Source organism: Diabrotica virgifera, chromosome 3 (genome assembly GCF_917563875.1).
Source record: "Diabrotica virgifera virgifera chromosome 3, PGI_DIABVI_V3a".
Classification (NCBI taxonomy): Eukaryota; Metazoa; Arthropoda; class Insecta; order Coleoptera; family Chrysomelidae; genus Diabrotica; species Diabrotica virgifera.
The window spans coordinates 227,593,628-227,609,835 of NC_065445.1; the positions used below are offsets into that span (position 1 = coordinate 227,593,628).

General features: G+C 31.5%; 1 long non-coding RNA gene across 1 annotated transcript; it reads right to left on the reverse strand.

The window, feature by feature from the left end:
• Window positions 1-9,439: 9,439 nt before the first annotated feature.
• Window positions 9,440-12,529, reverse strand: LOC126881562 (uncharacterized). Its single transcript, XR_007696914.1, has 3 exons — window positions 12,300-12,529; window positions 11,993-12,243; window positions 9,440-11,577 (listed from the first exon to the last, which is right to left on the reverse strand). It is a non-coding gene; the product is annotated as an uncharacterized LOC126881562 (long non-coding RNA).
• Between the last annotated feature and the right edge of the window lie 3,679 nt (window positions 12,530-16,208).

The following is a 16,208-nucleotide window of genomic DNA, read 5'->3' on the forward strand; positions in this document are numbered from 1 at the left end:
CAGAATCCAGTTTCATTTCTGTTTATTATTCATCATCTACGTCCTGAATCTTATTTTCGGTAATGACATTGGGAAATTGTAACAAAATGTCTAAAAATTAATTTAGAAATGGGGTAAATACTATTAAAAAGCAAATTTTATTTTAGTCATAAGAAAATGTTAAAATATACCAAAAATCTACTAAAAAATGTTGCCTACTAGAATTTTTTAAAAAATATAAAAAATCTACCAAAAAAGTAGAAATCTACTAAATGTGGCAACGCTGCACTAACAGCGCTGGAGAAAACCGTCAAATCCCCTCTCATCTACCCATGGCGCGCCATTTAAATTTATCAGATAAATGCAAAAAACTGCCACTAACAGCGCTGGCGAAAGCTGTCAAATCCCCTCTACCCATCGGCTCATGGCCAATAGATCGATGCAATTTGAGAGTCCAAAGCCAAATTCGTGGCTTTAAATGTAATAAAAGTTGCCACCAACATATTTATTTCCTCTGCCTGCAGTTTACTAGCTTCGAAAGAGGCCTTTTCTTTGTGAATATAGGTATTAAAGCCACACCTTAATTGTACTTAAATTTACTTTCGTAACACCTACACACCATTTAGTCTCACTTCACCTTTATTTAACGATAAACTGGGCAGATTGCAATTGGGCGCAGGCGGTCTGAAAGGAGGAAGGCCTAACCCTTCGGTCCACACCTAACTTACGGGTATTATATTGAGAGAACCGCAGGAGGTATTTGACCGCTGAGCGCAATCACAACCCACCCGATAAACTAACTTCACTTTCACAAATTTGTATATGATGCAACAGACAACGCCCAAATCCAGGGCGCAGCACAAACAACCGACCTAACAAACTAAAAACTAACAATAAACTGTTTAAAAAATGCGTCAATGCATGCATCTACCAATTTTTCAAAAACAGTTGCCAAATTTAGAGGTTTGCATAAATATTCCAAATCAATGGTACGCTTAAATGGACAAAAATCGATGTTTTCATGTGAAATTATCTTTTGTCATTCACATGGCAACATGGTTTCCCGAAATCAGTGACAGTACATAACCATGAAATACATAAAATTTCATTCCAACCTTGAAAGTGTATTCTGGGAATCCCACAGAATTTATTTATTAAAATATAATCATAAATCACTATAATATTAATAAACTTGATGTAATCTAACCTAACGTAACGAAACCTAACCAGAACTAACCTGACCCTTGTAATAAAGCAGTCATTTTGTGTTAAAAATGCGTCAGAATAAGTAAAATGACATATTTAAGAATTGAAAAATTGTAATTTTCATAAGAAAACATATTTTATATAACTATGGCAACACTGTTAGGATTCTCCTTCTTGCGTTTATAAAACGGTTGTCATTCCTGTCGTTTCTTGTTGTTTCATGGTATATAATGGCGGAAAATGGCGGCGATTTTTAAAAATAAGACATATTTTAAATTGCAATTACATGAAAAGTAACGCCCGCCCCCAATAAAAAATTATTGTACAATTATCAGTAAGTGAAACAGAATTCATTGGTATAAATTTCATATCCGTAATCCGTCTACCCATTCAGTAAACTAGAACCTTTTATTTTTTCTAAATCTTACATGCTATTTTTTCAAAGGTTAATGACCTGTCATAATTTGTTTCCATTATGAGGTACAGGATTTCTTTTCTTTGTGGTTCTTTGTGATTGCATATTAAAGGAAAGTATAAATATATTCTTTGATATTACCCCAGTATAACACAATACTGTGATATTACTTTATTCTTGGTTGGGAGTAATGGGGTTTAATGAAATATTCAAAGTTCTAAGAGAAAGCACTGGGAGATATCATTTATTTCTTATGAGAGAAAGCAAAGCAAATAAAACTCTGGTACTTCCTAGTATTACCTGCCTTTTTATTAATGGTGTAAGCTTTCTTCTATGTTTATATTCTTCATCTGACTTACAACAAAGAAACCATGACAGGTGGAACTTGTATAAAATGCAATTACTATTTTCATGGGAATAAGCCTCAATTTAAGTTTGAAATTAAATTTTAATTAAATGTTTAAATTCTTAAAGACAGATCACATGCTATAAATTTTTTGTGACGGATATTATTGAGTTAAAGTTGATTTTATGTAATCGAATTAACTATATTTTAATAAAATCGTCCCAGGAATGCAACTCATAACTATTGGCGATATTGTTTTAAAGTCATCTACTCTAAAATGTATAAATATATGTCTGAATGAGTCAGATAAAATTAAATTATTAGAAGAATTTTTATCAAGCAACAACAATATTGATATAAAATATTAACAATCTTACCCAAATAACAGCACAAAAGTAAATATAGCCTATCCATTTCTACTGGACATTAACGCTCCTCCAATTCGACACTTCTATATCATCCAAATCTCCTTACTGCTTCGAACAACTCTTTTCATGGTCTTTCTCTTTTTTTTTCCTCCAAAAATAATCTCTTACATGTCGCTCTTACATTCAAGTAATGTTGACCTAGCCACCTGACATTCCATATCTATTATTTTTTGCCAGTCCTAACTCAGAACTGCCAGCCCCTACCAGTACTATGTCTATTTTCATTTCATCTTTCTTATTCATTGTTTCAAGTGCCACAAGCATACAATGCCACTTAAAATAACTGCTTCATAATACATTTTTGCATTATAGCTGTCCTACATACATTTTTGACTTCAATCATATACCATCGATCTGCTTACTAGCTTACTCTTAGTAGTATCTTTTCTATTTCTATTTCTTCTTCCCATTTATCAATTATTGTCACTCCTAAATACTTGAATTGGTTGATATTTTCAATTTTGTATGCCTTTGTTCCTGTTTTTAGTGTGAAAAATTTATTCTATTTCATCTCTCCACACATTTCAATACACTTAATATTTTATTTTTGTTTCATTTATAGACATGCACTTTTCTTGCTTCACCTCCCAAGTTTCTAAACAACTTCAGCTTTTTTTCTTGTTAAGAGGACTATGTCATCTGCATAAATAATGGTATACAGTGATGAGCATGCTATTAACTGGCAAAATGACACAAAAGATGGAAACATATAGTACGTTGTGAAATAAAAGGAGATGAAACTAGTAGAGGTGTACAATTATCAATAGGAACCTATAAATTTACATTACATTACATAATTTCCCACCTTTAGACCTCTGTGACAGTTGTCATACTCCTCCCACACATCTAAAGGTGACAAACTATGTAATGTAAATGTATGGGTTCCTATAGATAATTTTACATCTCTTTTTATTTCACAACATATGTTTTCCATTTTTTGCGCTATTTTGCTGGTTATTAGAGTGCTCATCACAGTATTGCTGTTTACACGCCTGGACCTCGGAGGTAATTCTACACTATGTCGACATGGTGTTTTTTTATTAGTTGGATTATACACATTGGTTATATATATTATCATTAAAATATAGTCATATTGTCTTTCAACTAATTATGGGATATTTCAGATTTTTATTAACATCCTAAGTGCTCTAAACTTTGTTGCAAACACATGCTAAACACAGTTGCTTGAAATGACATAGTGTAGTTTACCTCCGAGGTCCAGATGTGTAATTAATTTTATATTTGGTAAGGAAAGGTTTGTCAAATAAATACTTATTTAAGAAGAGGGAAACTCATACTCATTTATTTTAAAATAAAATATAAAAATACATATTAAGAAATAAAATAAAAAATAATATATCTAACATAATACATTTATATGGGAAATAAGCCACAATTAAAATGAAAAAAATAATTTTATTAACGTTTCGACGCCCAAATCGGGTGCCGTTGTCAAAATACGTTGTCGAAACGTTAATAAAATTATTTTTTTCATTTTAATTGTGGCTTATTTCCCATATAAATAATTAATCATAAAAATGCCACAAGGAAATAGCTTCAGAACAACATTAACATAATACAGATTCAATAATGTATTCACAGAATAAATAAACAAATTCCAGTTGAACAAGAGAAAGACAGAAGGTTACTATATATTTATATTCCAAAAATATATGGTGAAAGTACAATAGAGTAGCAGTAGACAGGTAGGTAAAATAAACGATGATAAATTGATAAAGCACTGGAAACAACGATAAAGCACTAGAATCAGGCTAAATAGCATCTAAAATATGAAGACCAGAGAAGATATAATTTTGAACTATACAGGGCATATGGCATACCACGATCCATATACATTCATCAAAATAGGACCACATTCTAAGAGGAAGGATGGAAGCATATGAAATATAATTTTGAACTATACAGCGCATACCACGATCCATATACATTCATCAAAATAGGACCACGTTCTAAGAGGAAGGATGGAAGCATATGAAATACTTTCCAAAATAAACACACAAATGTCAGCTGGACATATAACGAGAGAAAGACTATAGATTAGATATAAGGAACAAATAGAATAAGACATTGATATTTTAAAAATAAAAAATTGCAAGAACAAATCCTGAAATAGATTGGAATGGAGCTGTATTCCTCAAGAGATCAAAACTCAAACAAAAAGGGTTGTCGAACAATGATCATGATGACATTTTGAGAAATAATACACAAAAAAATCAAACACAATAAGATTTCAATAGAAGTATTCAATAATGTATTCTCATGCAAAATATTGTTGAAAAAAAATGTCACCAAAAATTTAGAGATTGTTCCACATCAGCGGTTCTCAATCTTTTTGTGTCATGTACCACCAAATACTTTTTATTATTTTTGGTACCACCTAAATGAAATACATATCTAACTAGGTGATCTAACTAACTATAATAGTGGTGCTGATTTTGGCTGTTTTTGCGTTTTGTGTACCACCTCAAAAAATGAAATGTACCACCAGTGGTACATGTACCACAGATTGAGAACCGCTGTTCCACATCATTAACATGTCTATTTACCACCAGATCATTATTTACCTAGATTGTAAGGTACTGCTGTAGCACATATTATTGCAAGACATGTATATAATTTGGTTTGTAGACCTTGTTGAAGACAAGGAAACTCTCTTTTCCAGGTTCCAAATAGCTTTTCTACATTTCTTGTTCTCACATGAGTACTATGGTAAAATATCTTATTTTCTTGATCATTACCTAAAAAGATATTTATGTCTATTAAATAACCTACTATTTATTTAGCAATTATCAATAAATACCTGGCTGTAATACTGGGGTAAGTAGATAGTGTCTGCATGCATACCCACTACTGTCATCTATTCCTATTAATAATCCTGGAATTTCACTTCTTTCCATTTCACAATTTCACTCTTAATGCTCTTAGATCAAATATTGAATGACTTGATAACCTTGTTGTTGAACAATAATATACATAATTTCTCTTCTAGTACCTACAAATTCATTTACATAATAAGAGCCTGAATAACATATATTTTATGTCTTTACAGTACCTGTACATTTTTGAAAAGTGGGCTTCCTCATAAAAACTGGTTATATTCCTATAAGTAGCATAAAACCTTTGTTGTTTAAGTTAATGCGCTGATGAACTTCAATATTGTAATACTCCATTGTATTTTAGATTATATTTTTATCTTGAATATATTGCTTTTGTATACTTCCCGGGCGATTTTCTTCTCCAATATTATCAATAAACTCTAAAAATGCTTTTACTTTTTCATACATTTTTATTGTAATTAGAAAAACAAAAATATAATGTTGGAACTGAATTAAAAATATTCAAAATTCAAACAATAACACACAAAGTTAGGTTAGAATCGCGGTCTTGAGGAAGGTCGATCGATGACTTGAGATTCGCCTGTCATTTTACACTTCCCAAGACAACGTCGTGTCTCGAGATCGGTTTATAAAACACAAATTTGGTTCAAGGTCGGTCTTGAGCATGGACGCTGTCTTGAGACTCGACTATAAATACGGGCCTTAAATCCACTAGAATTTCAGTGGGAAAATTTTAAATCTAGTAGATTTTAGAATCTGGTAGAAAATATAGTAGATTTTAGTAGGTTTTGGTTGTTAGAAAGGAATCTTTTATTTTGACAAATGACAATGACATTAAATATTTTTATTTTTGTAAAAAATTATAAAAATAACCTCTAAAATGTGCTAAAATTTCCTCTAGCCGCTCCTCATTTTCCGCTGCTATCACGTTTAGTACATTAATAGGTAACATGCCTATACAGTACCACCAATATCACCAAAATAAAATTTGTACTATACTACCACAAACCATACATACTTATAGACGTTTCACGACCATGTTAATCTTTCGGATCGAATTAACGCCATCTCTTGATTGGAATGGGAACTAAATTGACAAATTTTAGTTATGTATGAATTTCAGATTATAAATTTTGTGGTATTTTTGATGAAATTTCGCAGGAAATTAAAACAACAGAAAGACAATTCAATGTTTTATTCCATATTTTACTGAAAACTTCAAATATTCCAATTTGTTTTCAAAATGCTAAACACTACTCTATGTGTCACGTGAAAGCACTGATGTGTATCGAGTTGAATGAAAATTTTTGAAAGAATCTTGTACATAGGATGATTGTTTAGATAAATATTACCTTATATCTTTTACAAACTTCCAGAATATATAGGTCCGAAATGTTGATGACACACTTGTCCATTGGAATAAACTGTTTCAGGATCTATTATATTGTTTTTTTAATGTGGAGAAACACAACACAGGATGATCAATGTAAACTAAAAATTCTACTCATAAATATGGAGAGGTTAATAAACTTATTAAAATTGTGATTAAATCTAATTAAAAACGTAACACCACTATAATAAAATAATTAAGCCACAAACTGTAAAATAAAAAGTAAATAACAAATTAATTTAATTGTCAACTGTCAGTTGTTAAATAATGACAAGAGAATTGACTGACAGCGACATCTCTGGATTGGAATGGTAACTAATTTGCTGTCTTGACCTTGACAATTTACGTGAAACGTCTATGAGTATGTATGGTTTGTGTATACTACCTACTACTACTATACTATTACTAGGCTATACTATATTATAATTACTACTATACTACTATAATAATTACTACACTATTACTATAAAATTATCCACCTTATCCCTTTGTAAAAATAACCTCAATTTCCCGACTCCCAAATAAGAATAAATAAATTTGCTAAATAAAATTATAAAATTACTATACTATACTATATTATAATTACTATACTAATATATTATAATTACTATACTAATATATTATAATTACTATACTTTAACCGTTCTAAACTATGAAATTATCCACCACTTTGTAAAAATAAAATAACCTTAATGCCTCAATCTCAAATTGAAAATAAATTTTGCTGTCAACTCACTTGTGACGAAATGATAGAAACTTTTCTACGTATAGAATACTATAATGCAGGGAGTCCCACTTATTAGAAATATAATTATGTATTTTTCCTTTGGTGATATGTAGGTAAAAATATTCTACTTATATGCGAATGTGTAACTTTAAATCCAATATGTTTGCTTTTGTTAGTGATGCTTTTTTTTAAATATCTAGGCATTGTTTTAATTTTTTATTATTTAGGTAGGTTTTGTTTAGTTAGAGGGTTCTTCCTCTTATTACTTTTATTTCTAGAATATTATTATTACTCTTTTTGCCTTACCTCTTGTCGGCTTTCTATTTATATTCCTCCAAACTTTTTTTGTATCATATCAACGTGAATACCTTTTACACCCATATCCTGATCAACTTTCGCCCACCACGTTTTTTTTAGTCTTCCTCTTCTATTTCTTCCAGGGATTAAGCATCTTCCTGCTATTTGTATGGGATGGTCCTCATCTCTATGTTGCTCATAACGTAACCACCTTAACCTGTTTCTTATTTTGTTAACAATAGAATCCACACCCAATTTCCTCTTATATACTCATTCCTAACTTTATCTTTTCCAGTTACTAAACTCGGTCAACAAATAACAAAGCATTCACATCTCACTAATATACAATTTCTGTTCATCCCAATGTTTCACTGCCAAACATTCAGTACCATACATCATAACTAGTCTTAATGCAGTCCTATAGAACTTACTTTTGAGTTTTATTGGTACCTTTCTATCACACAGTACTCCACTTACCTCTTCCCATTTTTCATCCACTTAGCCCTAATTCTATTATAGACCTGGATCCCTTGTATGAAAAAAAAGTTGATTAATAGCAAGCTGAAAATTTGTTAATGGCTTAGCGGTGTCTAGTCGGACAAACTTTGATATACGGGAACACTGGAACAGGGGAAGTTTTAATTGTGGAACAGTTTAAAAATTTGGAACGTCAGATTAAGAATATGTCATGTATTTTGTCTGACAAACATCCAATTGATTTGTTACATTTTCATTAAACTCTCATGCAAAAATCAGACTGCTATTACTAACCAACATTAACCAACAGTACAATAGTACAATTACTAACCAACAGTAATAATAAAATGCCCAGTTGGTGACAAACACCAGTCTGATTTTTGCATGATAGTTTAATGAAAGGGTGACAAATCAATTGGATGTTTTGTCGGACAAAATACATGAGGACGTTTTCGTAATCTGACGTTCCAAATTTTTAAACTGTTGTACAATTAAAACTTCCTCTGTACATCAAAGTTTGTCCGACTCGACACCGTTAAGCCATTAACAAATTGTCAGCTTGCTAATAATCAACTTTTTTTTCATATGCGGGATCCAGGTCTATTACTTGTATCTAGTATCTCCATGTACTTTCTCATTGCTCAGTAATATCGATCCTACATACATAAAACTATCATCTTGTGGAGCTCTTGTTTATCCCAGCTAACTACTCTATGTGGATTTGTAATGCCATATTTAAAAGAATATTCTGTTTTCGTTGCATGAACTCTGATCGTTACCATCTCATACATGTCTAGCAGCACTCACATATTCAGCCGGTATTCCTTTCCTACTTGGTACCAGTAGGTTTCCAGTAACTTTGTCATATGTTTCTCACGATTAATAAATACTATGTGCGAGTCTTTCTTTTTCTCTTTCTCAAGTTTTTCCATTAGCTGTCTTAAAATAAAAATTGCTGTTGTGGACCTGCCTTGCATAAATTCAAAATGACTTTAATTTCTAGAACCTTACACTAAATATTGTTTTCACCATAAATATACGATAATAAAAAATGTTTACTGAAAATAACTATTGCAAACTAAATAAAACACTAAATACAGTCGGAAAAATAAAAGAATACCCATGAACGAACATATAAAACACGCTGTATTTTCCTGTCACCGTGTCACAAAGAAAATTGCCCAGCGCAAATACATGTAATAATAATTATTACATGTACTTGCGCTAGCCAATTTTCTTTGTGACACAGTGACAGGAAAATACAGCGTGTTTTATATGTTCGTTCATGGGTATTCTTTCATTTTTCCTACTGTACCTAATGTTTAAAAATTTTTATTCTTTATTAAAAATCTCGGAAATCAAAGGAGGGGAGGCTCTTATTGGTGCAATGGCGAAGGTAAAACCCCTCTAAACCCCGCCTGGGACCCAGTAATATTTTGATTTTTAAAGTACAACTCTAGTATATTATAATGTTGTCTATAAAATAACATCATTACTTAACAATTCTTTAAAATTCAGACCTAAATTAAGTATGCGTATATATGTAAATATAATCTTATAAGAAATTTCACAATATTTATGAATCAAGTAAAATCTATAAAAACAAACTAACATTCTTGTAAATTAGCCTATACAACTACAGTAGAACCCCGATCCGTGTGCAGATTATCCGGGCTGCGGATTATCCGTGCTACGATTTTCTATTACTCAAATTGAATTTTTAAGGTTTTATCAAAATAGCATCACTTTAATCACTCGACAGAAACTCTATATGCAGAAAAGGAGACTCATAATGAAAGATTTATTTTTTCTGTTATCTTTTTATGATAGGTAAGTACATATCATGCATAAGAAATTCTTATGAAAATTTCATATGTAGAATATTTAATATTCTTATATGAATCATATACAGTGAGCACGTAAAGGTTGGAATAAATTCATTTTCTCAAGAACGGACGATTTTGGGAAAAAATCCCGAAACAGGTCAATTTTTATTTTTAAATTAAGACTTTTTGGCATATATGTCATACTAGTTACGTCACCCATCTGGGCGTGATGACGTCATCGATGTTTTTTTTAAATGAGAATAGGGGTCGTGTGATAGCTCATTTGAAAGGTAATTCAATTCTTTATTCAGTAATATAAACATTAACATAATTATTTATACAGGGTGCCCAAAAAAAATTTTTTTGAATTAAATTTATTGACATAAAAAGAAGAATGAGTGTAATTTATTTAATTCAAAATACATTTTACTGCTATCATAAAACAGGAAAAAATGTGTTTTTGGCAAATAAATATTGTTTTTGGCTTAAATTCAATATTAAAGCAGGTATAGTACCCTCGGAGATCCGTGGAAAAAATTTACACCCAAAATAACAAAATTCAGTTTGGCAACACTGTGCGAATGTTGATACTAACATATCCTTTTTAAGATAAGCACAACGTTAATTTAGTCCAAACAAATTAATATATTTTTTTTGCCAACAAAAATGAGATTTTTTAACCAAATTATGTTTCAAATATGATGTGCAAAATAATTTTTAATTGGGTTCTGCTAATGGGCTTGCTTTTTTTGACATTAAAATAAAAAAAAACTAAATTTTACTCATTAAATCAATGTTGTCCGGTTATCGTCTTAATTATTTTAACTGTACTAATATCCGTTGAGTAATTATGAATGATTAATAGGTCGTTAAAACATTTTATCTATAGCGGCTTGTGGAATATCTTAAAAATATCGAATTTCATTGATAAAATGCGCATATTCCACCGATCTTCGCTTCGACAATACCCACCAGCCTCGTGACAATTTGAACATTTAATTTAAGCGAAAAGCAATGATTATTTTTCAAATAAACATTTTTTTTCTGTTTTCTGCGAGTAAAATGTATTTTGAAATAAATAAATTACATACATTCTTCTTTTTATGTCAATAAATTTAATACAAAAAAAAATTTTTTGGACACCCTGTATAAATAATTATGTTAATGTTTATATTACTGAATAGAGAATTGAATTACCTTTCAAATGAGCTATCACACGACTACTAGTCTCATTTAAAAAAATCATCGATGACGTCATCACGCCCAGATGGGTGACGTCACTAGTATTATATATATGCCAAAAAGTCGTAATTTAAAATTAAAAATTGACCTGTTTTGGGATTTTTTTCAAAAGTCGTCCATTCTCGAGAAAATGAATTTATTCCAACCTTTACATGCTCACTGTATAAGAAATTAATGATTGGATCATCTGTGCTTTTCAATTATCCGTGCCACTTCCGGTCACGAGGAGCACGGATAATTGGGGTGCTAAGTACCTACTGTATAATAAAAATTTAATACAGATACAAAACAAAAAACATTTGTGAGCTAAAAAACTATCTTAATATCAAATTCAATGTTTACTCAGTTTCTCTTTTTATTTTCTCCCAAACACCTTGCAGCATCATCTAAAACAGAGTTAGTATTATTCATAAGGTATTTTTCAGCTCATATACTTTACAGTTGCACTGGTAACAGTGAATACAAAAAATGTTACAAACTCTACAAAACAATGTGTAAGGCTGTTGTCTCCAATAGATGTTGTAGGCTGCGTATGTCACGCTGTAGGAAAATTGTTCATTTTCGTTCTTTTAATAAACTTTGAAGGACAGAAAACTATCTTACAACCGAAAAGAGTTACAGAAAAGAGTAATTCTAAAACAAATTCAAATTACAGAGTAATTTGTAGTAGCCACCGACTTAACTGGTGGTATCCAATAGATGCCTTAGGCCGTGTACAGTGTTTATTGGAGACCACTGCCTTACACTCACTTTCATATACCTGTGTTAAAGTTACATTATGTAATTTAATAGGATCCCTACCTGAAATTGCTCATGTATCTTCACATTCTTGAATCTCATGAAATTTTATTGGGTGGCACCTCATTAATTTCTCTACAACCATTTTTTCTTGTAGTTTTTACAGATGCATGGTTCAGCATGTCCAGCATGTGTTTTCCAATACATAACTGATAGAAAGCTGTCCTTGATCTCACAGTTTGCAAATCAGTCTGGAGGGACAATGAATGGAACAGGTTTCTCTGTCCTAATTATTTTATAGTTGGGCTTATATCCTAAAGATAGACAAGTACCTATGAGTTTTAATTATTGCAACTAATAAAGGACTTACCACATCAATGAATATAATATACTCTCCTAGCATCTATACTCCTTGCATATTATTATGTTATTTCTGTTACACTCATAACATGAAATTGATTAAAAACTATACTCATAGTATAAATCATCTTGTTTCTTTGTGTGAACTGTTCTAGACCTTACATAACTTGTCTCAACTTTCTGCATATCTTTCCACGTCTTCATATTTCCATTATTGAACAAATTTTTCAAAAACAAGAAACAAGAAAATGTCAATCAGACACACTCAGGGCCGGTACTTTATGTCCCGGTTAAACCTCGGTTAGCTAACCGGGGTTTAATCGGGACAGAAAAGTACCTCATAGGGCCTCTTGCGTTGTAATAAAAGCAATTATAATTATTATTATAATTATTTATTAATATAATAATAAGTATAATTGCGTTTATGTCTATGTTATGCATATATTTCTGTCCCGATTAAACCCCGGTTAACTAACTGGCTGTTAACGGCAGGGTTGCCAGACCGATTTATATAATTCCCCCAACCTGAACTACAAATTCCCCCAAAAATGACATTTTTTAAAAAAAATCCCCCAAAATTCATCTGCCATTTCTTCTTCTTTTTATGAGCTGTCATCTGTCATTTCTTCTTCTTTTTGGGCTGTCATCTGTCATTTTTTCTTCTTTTTTGGCTGTCAAGTGTCATTGTACCAGTGTAAATTTTAGTAGATTTTATACAATATATTGTAAATCTGCCATTTACATATCACAAAATGATTTTGTGTCATCTTCTGATACAGGACCAATCCATCATACATAGAATAATTAATTATTAATGACCCACACCATTAAAATTCTATTAAACAGATTACCTTTCTTTAAGTTCCGCATCCGATTCCCAAGCAAGTCGGTATTTTCGGGTATACTCCTTTTCTTTAGGCATATTTTTAGATTAACACGTCTACAAACACTAATTTAAATTAATTATGCTTATTATTGAACACACCAGAAATATAACCTTCTTCAAAGTTAATTCTAGAATAGTAAATAAAGTTAAACTTGAAGATACAATTTTCTGTGTTTCACATAGGTACCATTATGAATATTTAAATACACCATCAAGCGCCCAAAAACCAAATTTTGTTGTGTCGCTATTGGAGAAAACTGTAATGCTTTACAAAATAAGTTAAGTAGTTTGTACTAGATGGCAGAATCGACTGTAAATGAATTTATATTCAAAGATTTTTGTGAATCACAGTTTATAACTTGAAATTCAAAATCGGCCAAGCAATGGAATGTGTGCTTAAAATTATACCCCAAAAAACCCCAATGCGAAAAAATTTTCCTCCAAAAAATCCCCCATTCAGTGCATACCCCCAAAAAATCCCCCAAACAAGAAAAAATACCCCAAATTTGGGGGAAATTCCCCCAATCTGGCAACCCTGAGTTAACGGAGACATAAAGTACCGGGCCTCAGACAGACAAAAAATATACTTACATAACCACAAAAATTCATCAAAATCCATATGTCTATCTATGTCAAAATCAGATGATAACGACCAATCACTGCTTACGTCCGTGTGGAATTTAGTAGTCTGTTGGGAATTTGGGAACACCTCTTCTACTACGTCTATACTCTGCTAATTTGCATAAATGCGATCGCATCGCTTGAAACGAAAGTGCACGGAGTCCCGCTGCTGGATTCCGTGCACTGTCATAGCCACCTTTACTTAACAAGCCATGAAGTTGAAACTTGGCAACATCTATTGGTAGACCGATTAATTCTGACAGTTCTCATTTGTTTTTAAATAATTTTCACTGTATTTACAGAGAAACTGAAATATTTTACAATATTTCGTGCTCCAAATTATAAAGAACATTAAAAGGTATGTTATCAATATCGCGCCTTTAATAAAAAAAAAAAGAAATAACTCAAAAAACACAGGGACATTGTGGGAATTTGCAGTCAAAGTTTTTAAGTTTTGCACAGTACAGGTTAAAAATTAATTTCACAAAAATCATACGGGTTAGAGGAATTCTAAAGGTTGGTGTGGAGAGTTTAATTAGTAAGCTCTTAGATTTTAGTAAATGCTAATCCTCTCGTCTATTGTTAAGGGTGCAAATGTGTTGTTCTTTTGATAGTTTATAGTTATTTCACTTTATGATTAAACATATGGTCCGAGAGCTGTAAGACATTTTTGAGTAGGTATTTTAGGCAACCTGAAATTTTTTCAGGTGACTCTTCCATGATAGTCTAATACAAAAATGCCGGTCTGGCTGGAGGGTAGCGGTTATTTTCCCCAAAAATCCCCCCAAAGTTAAAAAAAGGGTAAGCATTGATATTACAAAAAATATCATTGGCGTGACTTTAAACTAAATTTAAGGTTTTAATATTTAAATATAAAGAAAATAAACAAGCCAGGTGATTTGAGGGCGATTTTAACTCTGCAAGATACTTGCATGGGCGCCCCAGGATTATTTTCAGGGGGTGCATCTAAACTGAACTTCAGAAGATTTCATCTGGATCTGTAAATACTATTAACGAGTATAAAATATACAACTATACATGCATAGCTATGTACATTTCTTCCGGACAGGGAGGTGCAATTGTTATTTTGACAGGGTATTTTTTAATATTAAAAATAAATATTCTAAAAAAGACAGGTTTTTTTTTATGTAACTTTCCAAGTGCCAGGTGACACAAATAACGCGTGCATGTGAATGAAAAGGGCTATAAGGGGTAATTCTTCAACATCTAACAGAAATGGATGGATACTAACAGATTTTGCCAAGGAATTAAAAAATATTAAATTTAGGTATTTAAATTTTTAATTGAACATTGGTCTACAGAGGAGATGGTGCCTTTTATTGGTAATTTATTAATAAATTTAAATTATGATTTATGTGATTCGTATGTTGTAAATACTGATGGTATAGAAATGTCGATCGACGTCAACATGACCTGCGAAAATCACGAAGAAGCCGACACGAAGATAGTTCATCACGTATGTAAGCTTAATACATTAGCAAAGACTAGCAATGTTCTTATTAAAACTTCTGATACAGATGTTTTGATAATTATGCTTGGATACATGGATCATCTCCAAAGTGACGATCTAGAGATTTTTATGGAGTATGGTACTGGAAATTTTAAAATATACATAAATATAACGAAGCTACATACGGAATTAGAGCCATCTTTATGTACGAGATTGTTTGCCTCAATCAGTTTATGATTGCTATAGTTCATCAGCGAACCAAAGAGAATTTCAGATATATTGCTGAGGGTAAGCTTACATACATGTTCTTTTTATAACTGAAATCTTTTTTTTAGTTAACTCAATTTTCTGCTTCTTCGTGTGCCTCATCCTTTTATAACAATGGCCATCATCACGGCCCATTTTATTCTCTCTGCAGCGATTCTGAAGAGTTCTATTATTGTTTTTAACACTCCACTACTTTAAAATTTTCAACCAGGATATGCATCTTCTTCCCGGTTCTCTTTTTTCTAGCACTTTTCCTTATATAACCAATCACATCACGTTTTTTATTTCTTAGTATATGACCAAAGTAGCTCATTTTTCTTTCCTTCATAGTGTTGAGTATTAATTTTTCCTTTTTCATCTTTCTTAATGTTTCCGTGTTTGTTACGTGTTGTGTCCATGATATTTTTTATATTATTCGATAACACCATATCTCAACAATGGCAAGTCTTTTTTCAGATGCGCCCGTGATTGTCCAGGCTTCGACTCCGTATAAAAGGAGAGAGAATACGTAGCAACTCAATTAATTAATTTTTAATTAATTCTAAATATATATTACAGATCATGTAGAAGAGGAATCTGAGTCTCGAGTGGAGTCTGACGAAGAAGAAGAGAATGAATATTTAAGCTTAGATGAGGAGTTTGAAGAAGTAGTACAAGATTCGGACACATAATTA